A 26,853-nucleotide genomic window follows, 5' to 3' on the forward strand; every position below is an offset into this window, starting at 1 on the left:
TTTGCTGGTGAAATGAATGCACAGATGACTGACAGCAATTTGCATAAATTTACTTCCACACATTAAACCAGAATTATTTTTCAGGACCTCCTACCTTCCCATCTATAAGGAAGATATTTGTGGTGTTCCTAATAGTTCATGAGCAGTCATGGCACTAAATTTATATTGTCATTTTGAAGGTCCTTAGAAACTATGAAAGAAAACTAATCACTTAGTAATCTAAGTAACCTTTCCCATTAGCATACCCATATTCTAAACTGTTTAAAAAGGGTTAGTGACATTCTTTATGTTTTCAATGCTGTTCTAAATAATAAACTAAAAAAATAATGTTAAAAAACTTCACAAATATCTTCCTGGTTCTATCTTACGAAGATATTCACAGTTAGAATGAATTATGAAGAAAAGAAGATTATGAAGCTCTTTAGGTCCTGGAAATTGCATTCCAACTTGAGCTTCTCTATGGTTTCCCATTACCCACTTTTACAAAATAGCTAATTCTGCAATCTGGTATTTCAGAATGATACAGGAAAAGGTTTTAATGGGAAGTGCTACATGCAACATTGTAAATCCAAAGAAATCAAGGATATGTGCTTATTTTATGTGGCCACTGTGCTTTAGCATGAAACCAGAACATGGCACCAGACTAGGTTTTGCCTCAATTTTAAACAGTTGATGAATTTTTTACATATGAATGATAATTGTCTAATGTTTATATAGAGCCCATCAGCAGCTTGTAGAGAAAATATATTCCTTAAATCTATTCCTGAAAAAAAAACTCTTTTGCTTACTGTGCTACATAGTTCCAAATGCTGAAAAAAAACTATCAGGTCTCCTAAAGGTTGAGTTAATTAGTAAGAAATTGGTTTTGAGGGTTTTTTCCCTTATATAGTTTGGATTTTAGTCTCTGTGATTCAAAACAAGTGCAGAGAACAATTCTGGGTGTAACAGAAATAGCAGAAATCAGTATACAAAAATACATAAATGCAAGGTAGGTGCACCAAAATTAAGTTCATAAATATGGGAGAAATTGCAAAGGATAATCTTTGGTTACCGTAAAAGATACCAAGATAACAGCAAGTACCTGGCTCAGGGGGACATTCAGTGTGTTTATCAAAGGTGATATTGAAGCTAAAGCTCACAGATGAAGAAAGAAAAAAAACTGTGGTGTACTAAGGAGGGAGGGATGAGATTTTACACCTGTACTGTGCAATTAAAGTGGTTTATAAAATGTAGAGTACTGCACATGTGAAGACAGAACACAGAAACAGGATATTGAATGCCAGGTAGGTACTGGGACATCTGTGAGTGTGCTAGGCTGCAAAGAATCTGTTAGCATTTTTCAAAGGAAGAAAACAGAATTGCACTTAAAAAGGAAAGAGTTGAACTGAAATTATACAGTGGCAGGATCATGATACTGTTAAGGAGTACTTCAGGAAACCAGCAAGTTCTGCCCTGTACATCAGCCTCCATGGACGAGCAGAACATTTTTCATTAATTTATTAATTTAATAACAGTAAACTTAAGAGTCTTCATATAATAGAAATGTGAGCACCAGAAAATTATCCTAGGAATATATTGTGTTGAGAAAAATGTATAAGATAGTAAAATCATATTTTTGAAGGAGGAAGATCTGCCAAAATTGTCGTGTATATAGCTGCTTCTCGGTTTTGTTGGTGTAAATAAGACAAAGCTAATGAAGAAACTCAGAAATTAGATTTTAGACATCCTAAAATTGTGTAATTCATATATTAGGTAGTGTTCTTCATAACTCTTGAAAAGACAGTGAAGATGTTTGTCTCTGTAAATAGACAAAGTACTCAAACTTGGTTGCTACATAAGGAAACCAAAATTTGCTGCCAGCATGTGGTGCCTAACATAGCCATGTACCACTGTTCTGCACACCAATCCATAGCTTCTATACCCAAGAATATACTTGGAGTTAACACTATAGCAAAGAAAATACTACTGCTGCTTCTAATGCTATGCTAAGAGAAAGCAAAAGGATGGATCACAGGATGTTAGGGGTTGGAAGGGACCTAAGCAGACCAACTTGGGTACAAGAATGCTGTGGTAGACAGCATACAAAACCTTGCTGAAGCTGAGCATGACATTCAGTGCTCTCTTCTCATCTACAGATCTGGTTAGCTTATCATAGGCAGCAAGCAGAAGGCAGTTTACCCACTGGTAGGGAAAATGATCCACAAAGTTGAAGGGGAATGTTTGACAGTAGCATGTGTATGTGCAAATCTGATTAGTATGTTCAAGCCAAAAAAGGCTACAGCAGTCTTAGAGCTCTGATATGTAGATAAATACATGTACTATGTTCTATATAAGCAAAGGGGGAAAAGTGAGAAACAAAGTGAGATGTAGTAGCTGAATAAGTATGTGGAGTGTTCAACCTAATGGAAGCACAAAGCATGGAAGAACCATGAAAGGCATAATCCAAGCTGTGTGTCAGTTTCAAAGCAGGAGCTAGAAAATATCTAAGAGCAATGCAGGATAAGATAAAGATTTTTCAAGTGCTCGCATCCATCATTCTGTCAAGATGGCAGGAAACCAGGAGAGAAACTCCATCTGCTTCCCAATAATACCAGAGTCACTGAAACAAGCTAAATGTCCAAGAAGAATGTGTATTAAATTAGTAAAGTCATTTTTGTTTTAAAAAACTAAAACACCTTCCTCAGAAAAACAAACAAAACCCCCTCTCCTTGAGAGTGTAGTAATGCCATCTGTGAGTTGAAGCTTAGCTTGCAGAGTCACAGGTTCAGTGATCTTGGTAAACAGAATCACAGAATGTCAGGGGCTGGAAGGGACCTTGAAAGTTCATCCAGTCCAACCCCCCTGCCAGAGCAGGATCACCTAGACCAGATCACACAGGAACACATCCAGGTGGGTTTTGAATATCGCTAGAGAGACTCCACAACCTCCCTGGGCAGCCTGTTCCTGTGTTCTATCACTCTCACAGTGAAAAAATTCCTCCTCATGTTTACATGAAACTTCGTATGCCTCAAATTCCAGCCTTGTCCCTCTTGTTCTGACATTGGACATCACTGAGCAGAGCCTGAATCCATTCTCTTGGCATTATAAACATGAATAAGGTCACCCCTCAATCTCCTTCTCTCCAAGCTAAAGAGCCTCCACTCCCTCAATCTCTCCTTGTAAGGAAGATGTTCCACTCCCCTAATCATCTTTGTGGCTCTGCACTGGACTCTCTCAAGCAGTTAACAGAACTGATAAGAGGACAGATAAGCAGACATGATAGAGGTAGAAAACATCAGGCCAAGTGTCAGAAAGAGACAAGTACAATTACTGAAGTATTTTGGAGAAAATAAGTTCTTTTCCTTGTAATCTGCAGAACCTGCTTCAATAGTCATCCATTCATGCACTGGGATGATATTATCACAGGCATCATCAATGACAGACTTCACAGCCTGTATTCTAGACAGTGGCCTTGCAATGCCTTTCTGTGCTTGCTGCAGTAATGGAGTTTCAGTCATGTCACATCATTCAGCCAGCTTGCTGAAGTTCTGACTAGCAGAGTTTACAACTCTCTCTGCTCTGTGTGTAGACAGAGTGTGCCAGCTTGTGCATAGAACTTTTGTCCTGGTTAGCCTTTTCCCCATGGATAATAACAATTTAACTTACTTCAGGCATTGCAGTGATTACCATTACTGGTGAACTGATGTGTGCATGTGGAGAGCTATGGAGATGATGAAAGGGTTGGCGCACTGCCCTGTGAGGAGAGGCTGAGGGATCTGGGGCTTTTTGGTCTGGTGAAGACTTAGAGGGCATATAATCCATGTTTAAAAATATGTGAGAGCTGGGGGTCAGGAGGGAGGGCACAGGCTCTTCTCAGTTGAACCCTGTGATAGGACAAGAGGTAATGAATATACACTACAGCACAGGAAGTTGCACCTCAACATGAGGAGGAGCTTCTTTACTGTATGGGTCACGGAGCATTGGAATAGGTTGCCAGAGAGGTTGTGGAATCTCCTTCTCTGAAGTCTTTCAAGACCTGTCTCGATGCATTCATGTGCAACCTGTGCTAAATTCTGTGATCCCACTCTGACAGGGGAGTTGGACTCAATGATCTATAGAGGTCCCTTCCAACCCCTAACATTTTGTGAGCCTGTGATCTGTGTTCCTGTGGGAGTAACTTCAAATAAGCTTGTGCACTGTAATAACCCTGTACATCTAGTTTATTTAATCCTAGCTATTTTCAATGTCTGTATTAAGAAAAGCCAAACTAAAAAAAAAAAAACAACCACAAAAAAGCACACCAAAAACCTCAAACCCTTCACTAAACAAGTTTGTGGCATGTTATCAACATAGAAATATATGTTCACAACATTTAGTAATAACCCTTCTTAAGTTCAAGCACTGAACTGAATAAGCAAAACAAAAATAAAACACCCTCCCCCCCAAAAAAAAACCACACCCAACCCCCCAAAACCCTGGGGGGAGGTATTGGCTGGATCTTAGGAGGAAGTTCTTCACAGAGAGAGTTGCCATTGGAATGGGCTGCCCAGGGAGATGGTGGAGTCACCATCCTTGGAGGTGTTCAGAAAAAGACTGGCTGAAGCACTTAGTGCCATGGTCTGGTTGATTGGACAGGGCTGGGTGCTAGGTTGGAGTGAATGAGCTTGGAGGTGTCTTCCAACCTGGTTAATTCTACTATTCTATGAACCTCCAGCACGCTCCCTGTGTACTCATGACAGTATGCCAGCATTACTTGAAGTGACAAATAAGAGAAAAAGTGTGGCACAGTGCAGCCCTTCCCTCTAATGAAACAGTAGATAGTATTCTAAAATGGAAGCAGTTCTCAGGTGTCAGTGAAAGCATTCAATGTAATGGTAAGCCAAATGATACAGTAATGGTTGGTATTTCCAGAGAGCAGCTGTGATGATTATACTAGCAACCATTGTGTTTGACTAGATATGTGCTGTAGGCATGACTGATTAGGTATCTCTCTGATTTCCATCTCAGTTTTGTTCATTTTAATCCAAATTCTGTTCAAATTTTAAACTAATTGATATCTTTAACTCAGTCGTGTGGCTGTTACGTATGTTAAAAACAAATATATTCTCCCTGTTTGCATATGGGTGGGTTGCCCAATGGTCTGGCCAGAAAGATTGCAAGGGGTGTGATGTCTCTTAGGTTAACAGGAGAGTCCCTTAGAGGCATATATTCCTTGTCTTGTTCTCCACCTAGGCAGATCAGCTGAGTGTGTGTGTTAGGTTTGAGCCTGCTTAAGATCTTTGCTACTGATGCTTTTCTGCATACAAAGGTTCAAGAGTTGTCAAGAAAATTGAACTCCTTAGGAGGCTTAAAGCTTCAGCTAGGCTTAAGGTATTTTATTTGCACAAGGTCTTAAGATGTGGAAAACATCTTCTCTGTCTACTTAAGTGAGACAGAACTTAAATAAGAATCTTCCAGTGTCCCTTCAGCTGAAACTTTGAAAACATGTACAAACACGTAGACAAGAACATATTGGAAGGAAAAAAAGGAGTGGAATACTCTAGGACAATAATTAAGACAGTAACCTGGAAAACAACTGTGATATCCAGATTCCTGTTCCATCTGTTGTTTTTGTCCATTTGATTAACTTGTACATGGCAAGTCTGAATCTTCCACTGCTATGAATGATTTCTAGCATCAATAGATACAGAATTTTAGTGCCAAACCAGAACTCAGACAAGTAGAACACCTCAGACTTTCATTCAGTCTTTACAATGTGATAATTGATTTGATAGCAATATGGTGATATTCTCACTTGGATCATCTACAACAAAAATATTTTTTCTGAGTGTGTTTAGTTAAGGCAATAAAGATATCTGAATGTACTAGAAATGTTCTCTGAGTTCTTTGAGAAAAGACTCAGTGTTGTATGGAGGTTTAATTAAAAAAAGAATAGTCTAACTTCCTTCCTTCCAAATTCCATTCTTCCTTCCAAATTCCTTTTTTCCATCCTGAATTCCTTCCTCCTACCTGAATTAATGTCTGCCTGCCTTCCCTCCCTCTCTCCTTCTTTTCCTCCCTCTCTCCTTCTTTTCCTCCCTCTCTCCTTCTTTTCCTCCCTCTCTCCTTCTTTTCCTCCCTCTCTCCTTCTTTTCTCCCTCTCTCCTTCTTTTCCTCCCTCTCTCCTTCTTTTCCTCCCTCCCTCCTTCTTTTCCTCCCTCTCTCCTTCTTTTCCTCCCTCTCTCCTTCTTTTCCTCCCTCTCTCCTTCTTTTCCTCCCTCTCTCCTTCTTTTCCTCCCTCTCTCCTTCTTTTCCTTCCTTCCTTCCTTCCTTCCTTCCTTCCTTCCTTCCTTCCTTCCTTCCTTCCTTCCTTCCTTCCTTCCTTCCTTCCTTCCTTCCTTCCTTCCTTCCTTCCTTCCTTCCTTCCTTCCTTCCTTCCTTCCTTCCTTCCTTCCTTCCTTCCTTCCTTCCTTCCTTCCTTCCTTCCTTCCTTCCTTCCTTCCTTCCTTCCTTCCTTCCTTCCTTCCTTCCCTCCCTCCCTCCCTCCCTCCCTCCCTCCCTCCCTCCCTCCCTCCTTTCCATCCTTGCTAATTCCTTTCTCCCTTCCTTCCTGCCTTCCCTCCAAATTCCTTCCTTCCAAAGTTTTTTCCAGATTCCTTCTGAATTCCTCAGTTTGTTCTCTGCAAAATTATTACTGCCAAGTAGTAAAGGTCTACGACAAAGACAAGTGTACTTTTATGACACCTAATATGTTACTATCCAAATGCACTATCAAATTGATATTTGTATGGTCAGGATTTAATATCCTTCAGCCTTAACCAGTCACTAAGAGACTCTAATTCTGTCAGTGGGGAAAAATATGGCTGCTTAATTCTCATAATCATAAATTTGAACTTCTTATGGATTTGCTTTCTCATCACTATACCCTAAGTTATCAAGTTAGGTTTTCATTAGAACTCTTTACATTCTTACATAGGAGCCGTATTTTTGGCTTTTCTCCTGAAAGAACATTTCATTAACATCAAGAGAAACTCTGCCTATCAGAATTTTTAGTCACAAATACCAAAGTCTTTAGCAGGGTTGTTCCTGTAACTGACAATGTGATTCCATCATCATGTGGCATATTTTGGGGCATGTTTCTTTATAAGAAAAAAGAATTTATTGTGCTATATTTAATTTACAAAAGGAAAATCTTATCCTGGGCTGCATCAAGTGGAGTGTGGCCAGCAGGTTAAGAGAGGTGATTCTTCCCTTTTTACTCTGTTCTTATGAGACCCTACCTTTAATACTGCATCCAGTTCTTGTGTCCTCATCATAAGAAAGACACTGAGCTGTTGGAGTGAGTCCAGAGGAGGGCCACAAAGAATGAGCTGCCCAGGGAGGTGGTTGAGTCATCAACCCTGGATGTGTTTAAAAGTCACTTGGATGTGGCGCTTGGGGGTATGGTTTAGGGTGCATCTTGTAGAGTAGGGTTGTCAGTTGGACTGGGTAATCCTGAGGGCCTTTTCCAACCTGAACATTTCTGTGATTTACCACACCTAAGGTGTGTTATGGTACTGCAGCAAGAGCGATGCACTGTGCTGCATGCAACTTGTAAGGTACACTCATGCAGGGAACTAGTTTCCTAGCTTTAAGATATAGTTTCCTGAGGTATTTTATCTAAGTATAAAGAAATTAAGATAATTTTGATTATTCCACCTGTTTGGTTATTTGTTTATTTAGATTGCAGTGTCAAAATGTGAATGCATGCCAGTCTGTGCTGGAAATTCCTGAAAGTATCAGTGTGTATCGTATACAGGAATCAAGAATCGTGTGTGCAGTTTCCCTTCTAGCACAGTGAGAATACTGAGATCTGTGCTGAATTCACTGTAGGTTTTTGTCAGGTTCAGTGAGAATGCAGTTCTGTGGGCTATATTTAAATTAGCAAGTAATTTGACTCAGTAGGAGTGTAGCAATTGATGCTGAGGCCCTTCTGTCTACAAAACATGCAGTTTGGGAATCTTAATTCAAACTGGATGTAATCTGTTCCCCTGCTATGAACTCTCCTGGCACGTGCTTGTCCTAAAATGACCTAAAAGACTGGTTTGGCCTGGGCCTCCCCGTGTTAATGGGGGAACACACCAGTCACATTAGATCTATTTCCTTCCAAAGACTGAGGTGCACCAGTCTTAAAAGAGAATCTCGGGAAGTGAGGATGATTAAGAGATTTACTTTAGCATTTCATTGCTGCTCCAACATTTTAACAGTCACATAGGAGTACAGTGTGTCTAACTTTGACCTACCTTCTACCTTTTCTGTTTTCCTAGCTGTCCATAGGTATTTTCCTTGGGATCCCAGGTACTTTATTGGCATTTTAGGTATCTGAGACTCTCATTTAACTTTTGATGATGAGGTAGGAACAATGCTGAATACCTTGAATAAAGGAAGACTCCATTGTTTTAGATTTATGAGTAGCTCATGCACTTGCTATCACTTATTGCCCGTTCCTGTCATGCAAAAGTATTCTTCTAATGTGAAATCAAAGACTAGAAAGAAACTAGTCCCTTATACTCAGTAAAAACTTGAAAAAGAAACATTGGGAGAGTTTGACAGTTCCCTAAGTCCACTTTTTTATAAGGGATTTTGAAAACAGAGCCATTGAGAGAATTGTGATGATGTATGTTAAAATATCATGCTTGAGAATGCAATGAAGCAAAACAACTTCACTAAGCAGATATTTCATTATAAAGGATAATTTGTGAGCAGAAGCATGGTAAAATGAAACCTGTGGTTCTCTGCTCTTTTGTTTACCTTAGCTAGTAGTGATTTTGAGTCTTGTGTTTTGAGGGAGTTTTCTGTGGGGCTTTATGTTGTTGTTTTGATGGGGAAGTCATTGCATTTGTTTTCATAAAGGGTCTGCAAAGCAGCCTAGGCAACAGCTACTGTCACAAGCGACAGTTATAAATTGAGAGTATATGCCTAAAGACATAATTAATCTGCAGTGAGCTCAGAACAGCTTCTTAGCTAAATGCAACTGAATCAGCTACGCAGTGTGTAATTAACTTAGAACTGTATTAGTCCTAGTACAATATTATTCATTATATATGTAAGTTATTATTTTCATAATACTACATTTGTAACATGCTAAGTAATGATTGAGTTCATTATAGCATTTCACTCATGTTATCATAGTGTAATTGTGATGTATGTTCATCTTGTTAATGCTATTATTATTAGTTGTTCTTAAATGTCAAGCATATCAGGAAAACACAAAGTGGGTTTTCTGCACACAGACTGGGGAGAATTCCTATTCAAATGAAATTGAAATGTTAGTCCTCATTTTGATTTTGTATTTCTGCTTGTCTGCAATGACAACTACCTGAAGGGAGGATGTAGACAGGTGGGGGTTGGTCTCTTCTCCCAGGCAACCAGCAGTAGAACAAGGGGACACAAGTCTGAAGTGGTGCTGGGGGAAGTATAGGCTGGATGTTAGGAGAAGTTTTTGCCAGAGAGAGTGATTGGCATTGGAGTGGGCTGCCCAGGGAGGTGGTGCAGATATCAAAGAGAGAGATCCATTTTATGTCATATTGAATTGAAATAGATTTAATTATGTGCATTTAAGAAGCAAATTCCTTAATTTCTTAGCCTTGCTTAGAAAATGAGCAGTGTGATAACCATGGGAATTTTTTTCCTCTGCCTTTTAATTCTGGTTGGTGTAAGTTTAAGAGAAGAGTTTGCCTGTTGACTACCTTCAAATTTGCTGTTAAAACTAGAAAATGTATCAGAGGTATTGATCCTTTGAGGACACGATGAAGATGATTTAATGATATTTTGTATTATGTAGTCATAGCTGTTCTCAGTGCTGTGAGGAAGAGAGATTAACTAAAAGGGGGGAAAAGAGTAAGAAAAGCATTGTGGCTACAGACACAGGGATAAAGAGGAGGAATAAACAAAAATAGAACTCTGACATTTTGAGTGGGCACCTCTGCAGATTTGAAAGAGAGCTCTGATACTCTGATGAATAAATTGAATGATAATTAGGCATAGGAAAGCTTTATTGTGGCACCTACCATGCAGTCATATGTACAATACGTATCTGTGCTGAGTTTTGAGCCTAGGTAGCAGAGAGCCTCCCCCACCAAAACCCCCAGCACATGCTATTTAGGAGGAAGTCTTTAATTCTGAGAGACTTAGATGTGCCTGAGAAGAGTTCATGTCACAAATTCCATAACAGTTGCAATGGTGTAACAGCCATTTAAATCATGTGCTCTGTTGATTTTGTGGTGTATGCTGTACAGAGAGGAAATGTTATGGGGGAAGTGTTTGAAAATCTCAGAGACCTGAGAGTTGTCTGCCACTTAGCTTATTTACATGTCTAGAGAATTGATAGCTTCATTGAGATTCCAGCGGTACAGAAATACTCTTGATATCTCCAGATCTGTGTGTTTCCTACAGTTCTGTGGCAAAGTCCCAAAAGGAACATGATCTAACTAAGCTGAAAGTGGGTGGATTTAGCCAAGAAACACTTAGTCTTGTGTTACCATCCGAACCAGGTGGAACTAGAGGCAAATGACTGAACGTGTCCGCGCTGGAACAATTTGTGCTAAAGAGCCTCTACAGATACATAGCCAATCACTATTTGTGATTTCACAGTTTCTTCCTTTAGAATGGAGTTCTGAGGAGAAAATGTAGCATATTCTTTGTTTCTGCAACAAGCTGAAGAGTACTTGGGCTTATTAACATCCCAAGGAAGGTGTCAGATTTCTTGCCCTTGTGCTGCCCTTTTGTGTAACTACTGATGGAGTCATGGAGTCTGCGTGGGATGGCCTGATAGCCTGGATTGAAAGCCATAGGACCACAAATTTTGGTCAGTGGTTTCAGTGCACACTGCTAGACAGTCTCACCACAGAGAATACCTCCCTTGAGAATGGTGTAAGCACATATTACACAGTGCAGTATGGCAGAGGGTGCAGGCACCTGCCCCTTAGGTTAGCACCACCGAGCCACATACACACTCTTCAACAGCTGTGTCATTTAGGCAGGCTACCTTTTCCATGGCAGGCTGTGATGCCATGCTGGTGATGAGGCTCCTGCCTAGAGGGCAGGGCTTATCCTTGGCAGTCAAGCATAGGGGCCATGGTTCCAAACTAGAGAAGAGTAGATTCACATTGGATGTTAGGAACAAGTTCCATGTGAGCTGGGAGCTGTCCCTCAACTAGCAGGCATCACCTCAGGCTTTTGGTGGGTTTTGCTGTTTGTGGTTTGAAACTAGAGTAGGACAGATTTAGATAGGCCATTAAGAAGAAACTCTTTAGGGTGAGAGCGGTGAGACTCAGAAACAGGTTGCCCAGAGGAGTTGTGGATACTTCTTCTGTGGCAGTGTTTGAGACCAGGATAGATGTGGCCTTGCCCAACATGGTCTAGTGGGAGGTGTCCCTGCCCATGGCAAGGGGTTTGGAATTAGATGACCTTTGTGGTTCCTCCCAACTTAAGCCATTCTATGATTCTTTACCGTGAGGGTGGTGGAACACTGGAATGGGTTGCCTAGGGAGGTGATAGATCGAGGGCCTGTCACTGGAGATATTTGAGGTGAGGCATGACAGGGTTCTGGGCAACCCAATCTAGTTGAGGATGCCTCTGCTTACTACAGAGGGGTTTGGACTAGATGATCCTTAGAGATCCCTTTCATCTCAGACCATTCTATGATTCTAAATCAGGTAATTGGAATGCTGAAGTAAATAATTGGCAGAGGTCTTGGTGATGTCTGGAGAAGCAGATACAAATTGGGGTTCTGTGGACTTGTATACAACTAGTACATTGAAATTGCAAGATGCCACAGATTTTATAGATCCAACCTTGCCAATCTTGGCCAAAGGGACAAAAAAAAATCAGTAAAAGCACACAGCCTGGGAAGTCAATTCTGACTCCTACAGAGCTTGTTTATATTCCTGCAGGGTTTTGATTCCCTTGGAGAACAGCAGAAAAAGATCTGCTGCCTGGTGTCTGTAAAATCACATAATTATTACCAAGACGACTCTTTTTGCAATTCTTCCATCTCAGACAAGCTCCATGTCAAGGGCATGGTGTCAGATGTTCATTGGCATGTTTCCCTTGTTGAAAAGGTTGTCTGTGACCTCACATGTCCAAGTGATTTATCACCAACCTGAAATTTCCAATCACATTCACTTCTGCTAGAGTTACAGGGAAGGAAGCATCCCTGCTTCCTGAAAGGCAGTGGCTGAAGAATCTTGATGGAAGTGAACAGTGAATATACCCAGTCATGAGCATTGATATCTGAGCGGAGCTTGGAGAGCATTAAAGTGCTTCTTTTTCATCTGGGTTTCTTCTTGCCTCTCTTGATTTCAGTTAGAGTTTCACTCTGGTGCTCCTGTTTCTTTTGTTCAGTCAATTTTACACTGAGTATGTTATGAAATGGGGAGGAGGAAAAGCTCTAGAAAAAAATGCTGTGTTAAGGCAAAAAGAAACATGGTGGCAGGGGGATTCTGTGATAGCTTTTCAGCTCAGGGAGATAGCTGTCACTTCAAATGCTGACTTATTTTCTGCTTTCTTTGCAAAATATCTCTGAAAAAAGTTCCACAATTTTTGAAGGAAAAAAACTCAACAAAGTGGGCAGATTGAGTTAAAAAAAAGTTCACTTTCTGTGATCATTCTTGAAGTTAACAGATTAATAAGCACAGACTTAGTTAAGTGACATTTCCCTTCTTAGAAGTGTTATTGACATTTTGATATGAGACAGAGAGACCTTTAATGAGATCTCAATCAAAGGTAATATTTATGTAATGATACATGAATCCATAAATGCTAGTCAAATAAAAATACTGTAGTCCATTTTGACCTTCACCTTACAGAAATCTGTCCAGGTCACAGGATGAAAAGGCTTGGTGAATGACAACTTATGCTCTCTCCCTTCAGTGTCTAATTATGTCTGGCTAATTGTCTCAGTTAATGTTTGAAGCTGAATCTTGCAATGTGACTTAATCCATCACCCAGACGAAACGCCTGAAAAACGATGCTGAAATTTTCTCCTTTGTTAGACATCTGATCTCCTTGTGGTAATTTCACTTCTCATGGGAGAGGGAAAAAGAAAACAAAAATGTTAACTGAAAAAGAAAAAACCAAGGGGAAAAATATGTAATTTCTGTGAGGTGTGTGTTAGCTACCGAAGAAGTGTGCAGACAAGTAGACAGTTCCATACAATTCCTGGTTTAGATCTTTGCTTTTTACTAATGCTTTTTTTTTTTTGTTAGAACATGTAGTGGAAATTGCAGTCTCTTATGTTTTGTTGTGGCTTCAGAGGGTGAAAAAAAAAACATTTCAAAGAGTGCATTCATTTCTTCACTGCTTGAAGAGAAAAGGAGAGATGTATCAACTGCTATTCCATCTCTGCTTTAACAGAGAATAAAGTTTGGTAGAATCTTTCCCTGTTATATAAACTGTTTTGGGGGAAAGACCATAGACACCAAAGTAACATCTTGAGTGAACTTACCCTATGATGATGCCTGAGTCCGGTTATAAGGATTGTGACACCAGAAGGAGAGAGGGAAGATGAGCAGGTACCTTTTCTGTTAGTTTCTACACCCTGCAGCCATTAACCCTCGCTAGTAGCACAATTCAGCAAATTCCCAATCTCAGAGCACTTGGAAAAGAGGCAGGTTTCATCATCTCTGTTTTAGTCATAGATAAAACATCTTTTCAGATGCCATTCAGAAAGCCATAACCAGAACTGGGAATAGAGTCATATCTGTTGCATTTAAGATAAGTTTTATCTTGAAGGAAACATTGCCTCCAGAGTGCTTTCATCTTGAGCCCTTAAATCTGTTCCCCATATGTGAAATAAAATTATTTTTCTGCCATAAATTTCTTTCCATGCTTTGAATTTGTGCTATTGAGTAGAGACAGAGATGTTATTCCTGTACTTTTGATCATCTGTGAGTAATCTGTGCTGTGGATTTTCCATTACATGGGTAAAGATATACATGATGCTGTCTGAGGATGAGCCCAGAATCAGAGCAGCCTTATTCATGTAATACTGTTCTGTGTGTGCATACCAGATCAAGTCAGAGATAGCTGAGAGATGCACAGTCAGCATCACTGACTTTTCTTCTTCATTACATCTTTTTTTTCCCCTCTATGTTTATAGATTAACTGATGTATGGTTTAATCCATCTCTTTTTTTAATTAAGTTATTCAGAGTCTGGACATATTAAAAAAAAAGCCTTTTATTATTTTTAACCTTTTTTTGTTGTTGTTGTTGTATAATATATGCCCATATAATCCTTCTACTCTCATTATGTTTAGCCTGCAGAGGAGGAGGCTCAGGGGGGACCTCATTGCTGTGTCTACCTGAAGGGAGGCTGTAGCCAGGTGGGGGTTGGTCTCTTCTGCCAGGCAACCAGCAACAGAACAAGGGGACACAGCCTCAAGTTGTGCAGGTGGAGGTCTAGGCTGGATGTTGTTAGGAAGTTGTTGGCAGAGAGAGTGATTGGCACTGGAATGGGCTGCCCAGGGAGGTGGTGGAGTCACCATTTCTGGAGGTGTTGAAGAAAATACTGGATGAGGCACTTAGTGCCATGGTCTGATTGATTGGACAGGCCTGGGTGATAGACTTGACTGGGTGATCTTGTATGTCTCTTCCAAACTGATTCTATGATTTCTTGATAGAATTAGAAAGAATATTGTATTTTTTGATTTTTCAAGTTTCAGACTAGGCAGCTTTTGGAGAAAAAAATGAATAGAGAATAAATGGGTAGTGGTTGTATTTTTGAACCTCTATTTTTGGACTCAGTCTAGCTTTATTTAAATAAGAGAGGCTACCAATGTCTGAAGAGGAAATTTTCCTTTTCAAGACTTCTGAAAAGCTCTAGCCCACTTCAGCCTGGTCACATTTATCTATCTAATTTTAACATTTAATTCAGAAAATTTCATCTTACCACTGCCAAAGTCTTTTTTTGTGGTGGTATGGAGTTTGGTTTGGGGTTTTTCTTTTTGGTGTGGTGTGGGTTTTTTTGTTGTTGTTTTGGGTTCTCTTTGTTAGTTGGTTGGGTTTTGTTGCTGTTTCTGTGGTTTGGTTGCTTTTTGTTTGGTTGGTTTCTTTTTGTTCAGTGCTTGGTTAATTTTTGTTAGCTGTCTGAATTTGTTTTGTTTGTTGCTTTGTTTTGAGGTTGCTTTTTGTTCATTGGTTGTTTTTTGTTAGCTTTTTAAATTTGTTTTGGTTGTTGCTTTGTTTTGAGGTTGCTTTTTGTTCATTGGTTTTTGTTAGCTGTTTTAATTAGTTTTGTTCGTTTTGAGGTTGTTTTTTTGTCCATTGGTTGTTTTTTGATAGCTGTTTTAATTTGTTAGTTTGTTTTGTTTTGAGGTTCTTTTTTGTCCATTGGTTGGTTTTTGTTGGCTGTTTTAATTTGTTTTGTGGTTTGGTTTTGAGTTGGGTTTTTTTTGTCATTGTTGGTTGGGGATTTTTTGCTGTTGATTCATTTGGGGTTTTTTTTCCTCCAGAATTTCAGAGGAGGAGAAATGTCCATGCCATACACATGACATGAACAGCAATCAGCCAAGAGGATCAGTATTTCTGAATTGTCAGTTGACATTTTAAAATGCATCTCACGGTGCAAAGCAGCAGTACTTAATCTTGCACAAAGAATGTCAGGTTTTGCCTACGTGGCATAGGTGTACAAACAAAGCATTAAAAAAACATGGGGCTAATGTGGGGTTTTGGAACTTCTGCTGCCACAGCATACCTGCATTCCATAAACAATTGTCACAAGTTTTCATAACTACCTCACTTCATTTCATTCTGTAGCCCCAGAAGTAAGTACACTTGATGTCACTTGATTCACAGCTACATCATGGTACTAGTTATCCCTTAAAAATTACTCTCATGAATAATGAAAATAAATCCCCTTTCTACTCCCAGAGCAAGAGGTTTTAAGTGCTACCACCTGGCATCTTAGTGAAAGATCATAATAAGCATGTTTTCTTACAATACTTCATTGAGATGGTACATGGCAAGAATGAACAAATTCCCCTCTTAGAACCAAATTAGAGGCTCAGTCTCTACTCGGGCAAAAATCAATAGCAGCTTTGCCAGACCGAGACATAGAAGGTTGTACTTAGAAGCATGATTTATACAGTCCTTATTTTATCTTTGCTACTTCAGTTTGTTCTGTAAGAAGTTTAAAGCCAAACTGCTCCTTTTTTTCCCCCCCTCACTGTATCTTTGGCCTTCTTTTCAATTTTATCTATATGTCTGTCTTTCTCTTCTAGCTTCATTTGTATTCAGCCTTTCACTCTCTTCCCCTATTCATGCTTCATTCATTTTTCCTGTAATGCCCATTTATTATTACCTCATCTTCACCACCTCTCTCTTTTTAACTCTTATCACTTATCTGTCACTTTTGTGTGACAGGAATTGTTCTTGCTTAACAAAATCAGTTTCTAATTCCATTTAGCTAAGTAGGTTCAACTGCTTTGTGTGGACATTGAAGCAGTTTAAAAGTGGCTAAAACAGTTTTAGCTTAACCCAATTAAACTAAATCAATTTTGACCACTCCTTAACCACTTTAAAAGCAACCACACAAATGAGTGCATCAATTTTGTCTAAATTAATTTAGATAAATCAGCACATTTCACATCTGTAAACCCTTAGCATCCCTTTTCCCATTCTTTCTCATCAGAACACAGAGTCCCACACAATTTCTTTTTGTTCCATTACTCTAATCTCTGGCCTGGGCTGATTCTGGAATACCTTTGAAAATTGTTTTGGATGAGCAGACTGCAAAATGCAAAAATTCAAAATGCAAAAAGTAGGTTTAGATTAACTCTACCTCATTGCACAGCACTCTGATTAACTCAGTATGAGGGCACAGAATGTATTCCTGGAGATTCAGTTCGCTCTCGTTAATTGGTGTACACTTCAGCCTGTCAGAAAGGTTAGCAGAGCTTCTCAGACACCAAATATTGGAGATTACAAGGGCAAATCTCAAATAATAAATTCATTAACAAGTAAGTTCTCTAGATCAAGCTCAGTCTTTCCTCTGCTTTCATTTCTTGAGTGATAATAGCTATTCTTTTTGGCTGGTATTAAGTTTCTGTTTTATCGCTGTTAGTTATCTGAAAATGAAGGGTTAGAATTACAGTTAGAAGACCTGTGTAGCTTGAAGCAGCAGCTCTGAAGCAGAAACTGGCCATGTTCAGTTATCACTTCGAATGTAAGTTGTTGCTAGAAAGGTAAATATGATCCTTTATTGGTTTTTTTTCTGAGGGAATCACTGAGTAAACTTAGCATGCTCTGGATGCTTTCTTGGTAAATTTGTCCAGCTGTGGCATCCATATTTCAAAAAGGATGTTGAAAGATTCAAAGAAGATCAGAAGAGTGTGACAAGAGTGTTTCAGAAGGTTTAAGAGCTTTATTGCAGAAGACAGTGAAGAGACAACTTGATCAGCCTAAATGTACCTTAATGGAAAGAAAATATGTGGTAGTCAGCAGTCTGTTAAGGTAGCAAAGGTCTTCTAGATACAAGCTGAAACTAGACAAATTGAGGTTGGATGTGAGTCACTGAAACTTGAAAAATGAGCAAATTAATCAGAGAGACAATCTGTTTACTTTAATCACTTCAGCTTTCACTTCTGGATGGTACCATTTCTAGGGGAAAAAAATATATATGTATATAGCTCAGGATTAATTAGTATTTATTTATTTAGGAATGACTGTGTTGAATGTTATTCCCTATTTAGGCTGGAAATCATAATGAACTCTGGGTGAATGGTGATTCCTTGGTCAGTGGGACCTTTATCATGTACTTCAGTTACACCTTTGGCATGGGAATTCCCACACCAAAGGAAGGAAGGAGGGAAAGCAGCAGCACACAGGTGGGCTGTTGCTCGAGCTAGTGTCTCCCATACACGCCTCTTGGAGATCCCCTGGCTTCTCAGTTTGTCTGCCTGCCTACAGTCGTCTGCTGCTCCAGCATCATCCTGCTGTATTGCTGCAGTGTATTGCAAAAGGCATTTAAAACGGCAGGGCAGATCTACAACTGAAAGGGAAAAAAAACAGAGTGGAAGAACATTGCACTAAGTAATACAGTAAGACTTAAGGCAGGTATCATGTTATGATGATAGAGTCACAGTGACTACAGTACTTATTAAGCAACCTTTTTTTTTTTTCATGTGCAATATTGTGAGTTTCCATCTTGTCAGCCAGTTATCAGAAGGTTATTTACATGTAAAGGAAAATATTTGGGAAGCTGAAATGCACAGCAGTTTGATGTTTTAACAAGCTGGCCTTCTCCATTTGAACCCTATTACATTTTTCTTCATGGGACGGTTCATAAAGTTCCCAAAGTATTGTCAAAGCAAATACTTCAGTTAAAAAAAAACAACATTCTATTCTTTAAATGTCCTCCTTGATCACATCCTCTCAGTTAATCTCTTCAGGCTTTTCTTCCTCTTCTGTTTGAAATCTCAAAAAGTGATTGGAGTTGATTTGTGCCGTGTTGGGGCTTTACTGATGCTATTTAAAGACTATGGAATTTAAAAGGCCCAGGTGATTCATATGACAATTTAGACATGGGGGTTAATAACAGGAATATTTTTTTTAGTTCAGATAAAAAGAATAATTGAAAATGTTCCAGAAAAAGAGCACACACATACGTGAAATTCAGTTGAAAGGCAGCACGGATCATTACAAGGTCTTCCTCACCCTTGGCTCACTGCTTAAACTGTGTGGAGCTGTGTCATTTTGTGTACCATTTCTCTTTAACTATATTTGAAGTTAAACAGCATGTATGGTGTCTTTTTCTGTCAAGAAGAGTGACAGCTTCTATAATTCCCTTGTTTCACAGAGTATAAATATTCCAATGACTGTTTTGATGGCTACAGTCACTGCATTTTAACACGTATATTTATTGATTGCCTTGTTCTGATAATTTATGGTCAGCTGCCAAGAACAACTAAGCCTTGCAGTTAAAAATGTTTTTTTAAGTTAGACTAAAAAGAAAAGAAAAATAGAGTTTGTAAATGTAAAACACGTGTAAAATAACAGATTTCTTGTATTAGGGTGATAGAAGCAGACTGAGCTATTGATAGTCCCTCAAGAGGTGGCTTTCTGGAAGGTTCTGCCTGCCATTCATTTGCATAAAATTTCAAATGCAGACTGCAGACAGTTAGGAAAGTGCTGTTGAGGAATCTCTAGCTGCAGTATATATTACATAGCTTGGCTGGTCAGGTCAAACTAGAAGATTGCATAATGGCCCCTCTAGTACATGTAGGCATTTACTCATTGTGGGTGCAATATAAAATCCCCCTGGATGGTTCTGCCTTTTCTGCTAGGTTGTGTATACACACATATACTGAACAGCTAACCAGTTAGAAAACACCAAGTGGATTTTGAATTCTTGTCTTTGGAAACATTTTATTACACTTTTTTACTCTTTTAGATCTCAGTAGTAGAAGCAAAAGTTGGTATTTAGTTGAAGTACTGTAGCAGCTCCTAGGCTCCAAGGTCAAGCTGATAGCCAGTGTCTCGAATGGATGCAAAATGCATGGTGATCTCCATGCTAAAACAAATCAAAACTAGGCTCTAGTTTTACTTGCAGTGAGACTCTTTGTAATTCATTCAGTGTGTAAAAATGTCTTATGTCAGTACAAATTTAGTGAAATGGTTAATGGGGCTACAGGCCTTTTATTCCCTCTGCTGTGCCCAGAGAAATGCATCTCTTAACCTTCCCGATATTCAACAAATTTAATATCACAAATCTTTGATTCTGAAGGCACAGTCCTCTTGGATGTAAAAGATGGTGATGAAATTGTATATTAGTTTGTTCCTAGAAAAGGGATGAAATTTTGTGTTCTCCTGCATGAATACCTAACATCATGATCACACTTGCCAAGGCACTATTATTTATGTCATCTGTAGTCTAAAGGAGGGGAATATCTTCAGTTTACGGCCGCATCAGATAGAGGAGAGTCAATGCATTCTTCTTCAGGTAGCTTTTCAGATTGCCAGTTGGATGAAACCTTATATTCTACTTGGTCCACTTTAAAGTGAGAAGCTCAAAAGCTTGCCAGAAGAAAAAAAAACAGAGTTTGCTTTCTCAAGTACTGGTCAAACTCCAACCTGTCTGGAAACTGGCCCATTTATGCCACAAAGGGTAAGATACTTTTTAATTTCATCATGGAACTTGCTCACAGTTTTGCACTGCTATCTTAGGGTGTGTAGAAGCTTGCAAACGCTTTCCTTTGAGGATCATACAGAACATACTTGGGTGTTTTAAGGAATTTGTCTCAGCAGTTCTTTATTTGAGCCAGATTGTATATATGTTTTCCTTTAATATATATATATATAAACTTAAAAAAGCATATGAGCACAGTTCTGTTTTCAGTGGTGTAGCTATATTTAGCTCTCACCAAGTCAGACAGGTGAAGTCAATGTTTCCTAGAAAAGCCAGGGGAACTTTTTTCCACCCAGACTTGCTAATGAACTGAAGGCTTGTTCTCTTACCTAGCCAAGTTCATTTTAACTGTGCTTTTAAATTTGCACTGACATAAGACCCCTTTATATACTGGCTGAAATGCAATGATCCTCGCTGTAAGTAAAACTATAGTCCACTTCTTTTTTCATATTAGCATTGTCAAGGACCTGCCAATAGTGTTCACAGCATTTACTGCCTAGCAGTCACTACCAAGTCATAAGTAGTTAGCCCTCAGCCTCAGTGTTTTTCCCAGCTACAGGTATCTGATTGTGGAGTTTTGAGGCACATGATTAAGCTCTTTCTGACTTCATAGGCATGAAAAGACCCACATGGTCCTCTAGAATCTTTAAAGAACCGTGTGTTTAAATTCCAGCTACCTTAGTCATCTGTCTAACTACTGATTAAACTCCCTCAGATAATCCTGGCTGTTGGTGCTATTTTAATATTCATTTGTGAATGGCCTATACTGCATTTGCAAAAAAAATCTGAGACTTAACTGTTCTCTTCAACAGCTTAAGTTTTAAAGGTTGAGGCCCCATCCCTGGTGTTTAAGGTCAGGCTGGATGGGGCTCTGGCCAGCCTGATTTAGGGTAGTGTGTCCCTGCCTATGACAGGGGGGTTGGAACTAGCTGATCCTCATGGTCCCTTCCAACCCTGACTGATGCTATGATTCTGTGATTCTAAATGACGTTTTTTGCAAGCATCTCAGTACAATACAACATTTAACCTGCATGGAGTACATACAAGCATCAAAGGGTACCAAACAGCACTGTCAGGATGCCATCTAAACATTAATTTCCCACATAAAGGGTTTGCTAGCACTTTGCATGTAAGTTGTATAACTTATGACCAGCTGCTTCCATGTGCAGTGTGTAAGTGATGGGAACATATGGCTTTAATTAAGTAGCCTATTCTAGCTGATTTTGGGCATCTATCCACATGGCATACAGTATTTGTTGAATCCAAATCAAGTTTCACAGCTGTCTCTCAAGATAAACTGATTGACTGACATGAGCTGCTTTTAAACACTGTCAGGTTAGTTCCCATTACCTCAGGAGGTTCAAATAATGGGAAAAAATCATCTCAGCCATATGCACTAAAGCTCATATGACTGGGTCAGATCTATAGAGGTATATATGTTCTAAAATTTCAGGTTGACCTTACAGGATTTCTGTAGCTACTGATGGTGGCAGGCAGCAGCAAAGAACCCAAGTGATGGAGAAATCTGATGTTTTTCTGATTTGATTCTGTTCTGTGCAGTGACTCAACACCAGTCCGAATTTTAACAGTAAGGACATACGTAGCAGCCGTGAGGTAGAAAAGGGTCACCATGGAAGTGCCTCACCCCTTCACAGCCGTGTAGAGCTGGCTGATGAGAGCTGTTAGGAAACCCAGTAAAAACCACCACACATCCCTTGTTTTAAATAAGAGTTGGTTTATTTGTTAAGTGCTTTGAACAGCAGCTGGGCGAATGTACCTGTCCTATACTCCAGTTGAGGGATGGCACTTGGTGCTGGAGTGGGTTCAGAGGAGGGCAATGAAGCTGATGAAGACCTAGAGAATAAATCTTACAAGGAGTAACTGAAGGTGCTGGGGATGGTTAGTGTGAAAAAGAGGAGTCTGAGGGGAGATCTCATTGCTGTCTACAGCTACCTGAAGGGACATTGTGGAGAGCCTGCTGCTGGTTTCTTCTCACAGGTGATTTGAAACAGAACAAGGGGCAATAGCCTCAGACTGAGACTGGATAGGTTTAGATTGGACATTAGGAAAAAGTTTTTCATGGAGAGAATGGTCAGGGACTGAAAGGAGCTGCCCAGGAAGGTGGTACAGTCACCTGGATGTGTTTAAGCATTGTTTGGATGTGGTGCTTAGGGCTATGATTTAAGGTGAATCCTGTAGAGTAGGGTTCTAGTTTGGACTTGCTGATCCTGAGAGGCTTTTCCAACCTGAGTGTTTCTGTGATTCTGTGATGTAAAGGGAAGAATGTAAAAATCATAGGCTCACAGGATGTTAGGGGTTGGAAAGGACCCAAGGAGATCAAGTCCAACACCCTTGCCAGAAATACACCTGATGAAAGTGTGTTTTCAGTAGTTTGGGTTTTTTTGAATGATCCATGCTGAAAGGAAAGACAGATAATCATAGCTGCTGTCACACAGCACACTGGCCATAAATTCCACTAAAGGTTTCAGGTGCAAAAATTAGAAATGTTGTACTGGCAGGGCTGGGGAACACCCTACGTAGTGGAGCTAAACCTTTAGGTTTGTTTCAAAAGGTTTTGTTGTATTACACAAGATGTGTAAAGTGAAATATGGGCGAAAAAAGATTATGAAAGTAATTTTAGAGACCATGAAATTCTTCCTGGGTAAATTAAACACTTGGAAAACTGATTGAATCTTATAATGAATTCAGATTTCTGATTTTCTATAGTATAGTGGTGATGGCAAGAGCCCAAAACTAACAAGTGCTGTGAGGGAAGGGTGAGAGCACTCTAAATGCCAAGTTTGGAGTTCTGTAATTAATAAGATGCCTATGGTCTCTGTGAAAACACAAAGATAAACTAAAGATTGTGAGCTTTAGAAGATGTATTAAGTAGTGGTAGCTTCTTGCAGTTGGTGATTTATGCATCTATGGTAGACCTGTGCTCTGTGACTTGTAAGGCTCTTGAAAATACTGCAGAGTTGGAATGTTATTTAAGCCTAGAGAAAAAGGGCTCAGTCAAAGGATGGAAGTGGAAGATACCTTTTTTGACACATCTATACTGAATAGTAATATAAGACAGATTAAGAGGAAAATGGATAAGTGACCCTTAAAGAAAGGCATAAAGAAGGTAAATGTAACCAGTAAGCCTCTCAAGGTTTTGTCATTCTTGGGAATTAGGGGAGGACTGGTTTCCTTATCTTTCCTAAGCTTTACAAGATGGTGTGGCAGTTAGGAGAGATTCTTATTACTAAGAGTAGTCTTGAACTGTGTTTTATTGTTACTTATTATGTTATATTAGAATTTAAACATGAAGAACTGGCTCCTTTTTTGCTGGAATACTCTTTTTTTTCCTTCTTCTTCCCCCTCCCCCCCCCCCTTTTTTTTTTTTCCCACATTTAAGCTTATTCAATATGAACTGCAATGTACATAAATTTCAAATGTCAGACTTAATCAGAACTAATAAATCCAAAGGAAATGGTGTTTCAGATAAAGATTTTTATGCTTTTTCCCCCGTGCTATTAATGGTTGGACTTGGAAAGAGGTCTTTTCCAACCACAGTGACTCTGTGATGCCTCCAATTCAGGACAGTCATGACAAAAAAATGACCTTTCTGTTCTCTGCTTGTATAGCTCTTTTTTTGCTCTGAGAATCATGACAATTCTTAAATACTATGTTAATGCAAGTCATGAAAGACTGGCATGACTGTGTCCTGGCACAGGGCGAAAGGAAGAACTTTTGTGGAGGCAATCACAGCATTTTTTGCTGCCAGAGGCAGTATTTTCATAGGGCATGAAACACTGCCTTAGATGAGCTCACTGAAATTTCTAACCAAATAGGAGTAATCCTTTAAAATTAATCTCTACACAGTAAGATTCAACAGTCTGGGGACTCAAAATGTCCATGTCAGACTGTTTTGCTCTGGGTTTTATGTTTGGAATAGCATATACCTATGAGCTTCATGGTTCTGTCATTAGCAGCTAAATCCTTGCCTTTTGGAAACCATGGCAGCAAGATAGGATGATGTCAAGGAGAAAATTACTGTGTGTCAAGGTGACACTAATGATGGTTAATAAACCAAAGACAGTTGTTTGTTAGAGAATTGTTTAATATTGAAACCTCATATCAGAAGTACTTCTACCCTGTGATTAGGGATTCTGAACTGTTGAATTTCACTTGTGCAATTGTGTGTTGGTAACTGAGACCTGCCCAGTTTTAAGGAGGTGAGTGTATGATAGGAATTTTACATTAATGGTTCAGGAGATCAAATTAGTCAGTATGATGATATCAAAAAGATATTTAAGAATTGATAGTTTTCTTCTAAAACTGACCAGCAATTATTCTTTCCACAATACAGTTTAGTGCAGACTTCCTCTATGGAGCACATACGAAAGGTGAATAACAGCACAAAAGTGATTCTGAACTTGCCTTTTCCTCTAAGTTCCTTTTACACTACTGGGAAACATCCCTGTGTGTTTTTACCTCTCATTATTTTGGCTGTACCTTCTCTATAGTTCCAGTTTTCCATAACTCAAGGACTAGAAATTTTGTTTTGCTGAGGAAAGTTGTGTATCACATGCCAGTGTGAGAAAAGAAAGTCTGGTCTTGGGGGTTGGTTTTTTTTCTTTTATCTAGTTAGGACATTATATATGTGTGTGTGTATAGATAGACAGATGTGTGTGTGTATATATACGTGTGTGTGTATATATTTATCTCCATGCTCACTGGACATGAGGAGGAAGTTCGAAGTTCCTCACCATGAGAGTGGTGAGACCCTGGAATAGGTTGCCCAGGGAGGTGGTTGAGGCCCCATCCCTGGAGGTGTTTAAGGCCAAGCTGAATGAGGCTCTAGACAGCCTCATCTAGGGTAGGGTAGGGTGTCCCTGCCCATGGCAGGAGGGGTGGACCTAGCTGATCCTTGTGGTCCCTTCCAACCTTGACTGATTCTATTATATATATATAATAGAATGTGTGTGTGTGTGTATGTACCTAAACCTGTGCGTTGCATCCCCCAGAGAAGAAAATACTGCCCTATAGAGTCTGCACTGTTGAACCCAAGGTACTTTTGCTTGTTCTGCTTTTGACCTTCAGCAGGTACATCTGTGTCCATAGCCCTGTCAGCACGAATGAGAGGGTCTGCTCCTCTCCTCACTAAACCATGCTGTCTGCTTCATGTGTAGGTCACTTCAGCTACATCTGTACCACTCATCAAATTTGCTGTGTATGTGATTCCCACCGTTTGATATATCTGTACCTTTCAGACCCCATTTTTGGTGGGATTACATCAGACAGCTAAGAATAAGTAGAAGCCTGAGAGAAGGAAACAGTAGGGTCAGTTGTCTGGTTACTGCACTTGTCGTTGGTAGACTGGGACTGAGCCAGCGCAAGCTGCTTTGGTGTCATGCTTATGGAGGAGGGTTCAGATTGAGTTATATTTTTTAGTACAGTAGTTGGAAATACAGCATGCTGATAAAATGCTTTACATATAGTTGTCCTAAGCTGGATGAGGGATATGGGCCGTTAGGAAGAACAGGCTGGAAGGCCAGGAGAGTGGCCAAGATGGCCAGTGGAATCCTGGGCTGCATTAAGAGGAGCGTGGATAGCAGATCAAGGAAGGTTCTCCTCCCCCTCTGCTCTGCCCTGCTGAGGCCTCATCTGGAATATTGCATCCAGTTTTGGGCTCCCCAGTTCAAGAGGCACAGGATTGCACTGGAGAGAGTCCAAAGGAGGGCTACGAAGATGATGAAGGGTCTAGAGCGCTGCCCTGTGAGGAGAGGATGAGGGATCTGGGGCTCTTTGGTCTGGTGAAGACAAAACTTAGAGGAGATCTAATCAATGTTTATAAATGTCTGAGGGCTGGGGTTCAGGAGGGAGGGGACAACCTCTTCTCGCTTGTGCTCTGTGATAAGACAAGGGGTAATGGATATAAACTACAGTACAGGAGGTTCCACCTCAACATGAGGAGGAACTTCTTTACTGTAAGGATTACAGAGCACTGGAACAGGCTGCCCAGAGAGGACCCACCTGGATGTGTTCCTTGTGTGACCTGAGCAAGTCCTGCTCCGGCAGGGAGATTAGACTCGATGATCTGCCTAACATCCTGTGATGCTGTGAAGGGTGGTTTTTTGGTTGATTGGTTTGGGTGTTGTGGTTTTTTATTAGTGTAGCTGTGTTCTCCAATGCATCAAACAAAAAAGAGACTCTGTCAGTACGTTTTTACCATCTGTTGCTGTAGGCTTTCATAACCTGAGCTGAAATGGTCTTCAGGAAAATGCACAAATTCTACACTCACTTTGGGAACATTGATATGTGTCTGGTCTGTCTCTGCAAGCATAGGTGTAAGTAGCAGTGATTTGTAACTATGTCTTTCTTTTCAAATTGGCCAGTGTGGAGTCCTCTTCTCATACAGCTAGAGAATCAGTTGGGGAGGGGAGAAATAAACACAGAGAAATGCAGCATTCTTGTAACTGAGGTAAATTTTGAAACCTCAGTCTACTGTGATTCAGTGGCTGAATTACTAGAGCAGGAAGTCTAAATTAATGTTTTTCTCTTTACCTTGCTGGCTGTTTCTTTTTTTTAGCAGGTTAATCATCCTTGTTCAATCTACCTTTTCTGTTTTACTTGGATTATTTATCCCGGTGCTTTTAAATATATATATATTTAAATTGATTAAGAGTCTAAATTGGCAATACTAATCTAGTAGGTTAGAGTGCAAACTCATATGCTGAGCCCA

At 39.7% G+C, this 26,853-nt stretch overlaps 1 protein-coding gene across 12 annotated transcripts in view; it reads left to right on the forward strand.

The window, feature by feature from the left end:
• Window positions 1-26,853, forward strand: part of DGKB (diacylglycerol kinase beta) — a 477,946-nt gene that overhangs the window by 277,535 nt on the left and 173,558 nt on the right. The gene's annotated exons all lie outside the window — the stretch shown is intronic.

This window comes from Pogoniulus pusillus, chromosome 28, assembly GCF_015220805.1.
Source record: "Pogoniulus pusillus isolate bPogPus1 chromosome 28, bPogPus1.pri, whole genome shotgun sequence".
NCBI lineage: Eukaryota > Metazoa > Chordata > Aves > Piciformes > Lybiidae > Pogoniulus > Pogoniulus pusillus.